We start from the raw sequence: 2,538 nt of genomic DNA on the forward strand, positions 1-2,538 counted from the left end.
TCCCAACTATATGTTACCCACAAGAAACTCACTTTACCTATAAAGGCACACATAGACTGAAAGTCAAGAGACATACAAAGAAATTCTATGCAAATGAAAACAGAAGGAGCTACATTTTAATGACTGTAAAAACAGGCAAAATGGTCACTTCATAATAATAAAGAGGTCTAGGTCCTGACCAATCAGAATAGCTAAAAAAAGAAAGAAAGAAAATAATAATAATAAAGAGGACAATTCTGTAAAAAGATATCATATTTATAAATATATATGAGCACAACACCAAAGTATCCAAATATATGAAGCAAGTATTAATAGATATAAAGAAAAAGACTGTAATATGATAATAGCAGAGGACCTCAGCACCCCACTCTCATTAATCGACAGAGTATCCAGGTAAAAAGGCAGCAAAGAAACATCAGAATCAAACATACACTAAACCAAAAGGACCTGATATGCGTAGAACATTTCACTCAGCTGCTGCAGAATATACATTCTTCCCACCAGCACACGGGCATTCTCCAGGGCAGACAATATGCTAGGCCACAAAATAAATCTAAATAAATTCAAATATGTCAAAATCACAGCCAGTATCTTAACTGACCACAGTGGGATAAATTAGAAATCGATAACAAAAGGAATTTTAGACGCTAGATAGACACATGGAAATTAAACAACACGCTCCTGAATGATCATTGGGTCAGTGATGAAACTATATCGAAACAAATGAAAATGAAAACACAAGATATCAAAAAATCTCTGGACTCCCACAAAATAGGTACTAAGAGGGAAGTTTATAGCAATATAAACACTGAAATAATATAACGTCAATGCACTGACCACAAAGGAATTAAATTAGAAATATATAACAATAAGATAATTTATAAAAACCTAAATAGATTAAACAGCATACTTCTATATAATCTTCTGGTCAAAGGATAAATCACAAAATAAACTAGAAACTATTTTGAACTGAATAATAATAAAATCGTCATTCATATTAAATTTGTGGAATGCAACTAAATCAACTCCCAAACGGAAATGAGTAGCAGAATTTAAAGGCCTATGCTAAAAAGTAAGAAATATCTAGAATTAGTGATCTCAGATCCCACCTTATAAAATTAGAAAAACGAGAGCAAATTAAATTCAAAGTAAATAGAAGAAAGAAAATAATGAAAAGCAGAAAACAACAAAATTAAAAATGAGCACACAGTAAAAAGGAAGTATGAAAAGAAAACCTGGTTCTCTGGAAATATCAGTAATATTAGTAGGCTTCAATAGACTGAGCAGGACAAAAAATACAGATATAAAGGGCCATAAGACTAGAGATATTATGGATAATAGAAAGATAATAGGGAATATTTTGTACAAGTTTGACCAACAAACCTGACAATCCAGATGAAATAGGCAAGTTATTTTTAATGACATAAATGAAGAAAACTGATTCAAAATAAAATAGATAACTTAAATGGTACTATATCAACAAAGGAAAATTGAATTCATAATTTAAACCTTCCCACGAGAAAACTCTAGGCCAAAGGGATTGCTCTAATGATATTTCTGTCAAGCATTTAATAAATAATAACCAATTCTACATAGACCCTGTCAGAAAATAGAGAAAGAAGAAATACTTCCCAGTTCATTTTTAAAGGTCAGTATTAACCTAATACAAAACTAGACAAAAATATCACAAGAAAAAAGAGCTATAGTTCATATTTATATTCCTCATAAACATGGACACAAAAATTCAAACAAAATGTTGATGAATGGAATACAGAAATATATGCAAAATCTAATGTATTCATGATCAAGTAGTGTTTATTCCAGGAATGCATGTTTGTTTGTTTTGGGTTGGAGTCTTGCTCTGTTGCCCAGGTTTGTGGGCAATGATACAATGCCAGCTCACCACAGCCTCAAACCTTTGGACTCAAGCAACCCTCTCACCACATCTTACTGAGCAGTTTGGACTACAGGCACACGCCACTACACCCAGCTAAATTTTAGGTTTTCTGTAGAGATAAAGTCTCACTACGTTGCCCAGACTGGTCTTGAACTCCTGGGACCAAACAATCTTCCCACCCTGGCCTCCCAAAGTGCTGGGATTACAGGTGTGAGCTACCTACACCTGGCCAAGAATCAGTTTAGTATTCAAAACTCAGCCAATGTAACTCTCCATATTAATATAAAAAAGGAGAAAATCATAATATATTAACTGATATCAAAAACTTGAAAGCATTTCTAAAATTCAGCACCTCTGCATTATAAAAACTCACAGATGATTTGTAAAGAAGGAGTAGACTCAATCCAATTGAAGGAACCTATAAAAACCCTATAATCAACATCATATTCAGTGAAGGTCAATGGTGAAAGGTTAGGTGCTTTTAACCCAAGATCAGAATTGAGGAATGAGCACCTACTCTCCCTCCTCCTCTTCAACATTGTACTGAGATATCCAGCCAATGGGTTAAAAAAATTTTTTTTAACTATAATAATGAAAAAATTATAAAAACTTTCTTTACTGGCAGACAACATGATTTTGTA

Source organism: Carlito syrichta, unplaced genomic scaffold (assembly GCF_000164805.1).
Source record: "Carlito syrichta isolate Samal-C Ts95f unplaced genomic scaffold, Tarsius_syrichta-2.0.1 Scaffold315856, whole genome shotgun sequence".
NCBI classification, from domain to species: Eukaryota; Metazoa; Chordata; class Mammalia; order Primates; family Tarsiidae; genus Carlito; species Carlito syrichta.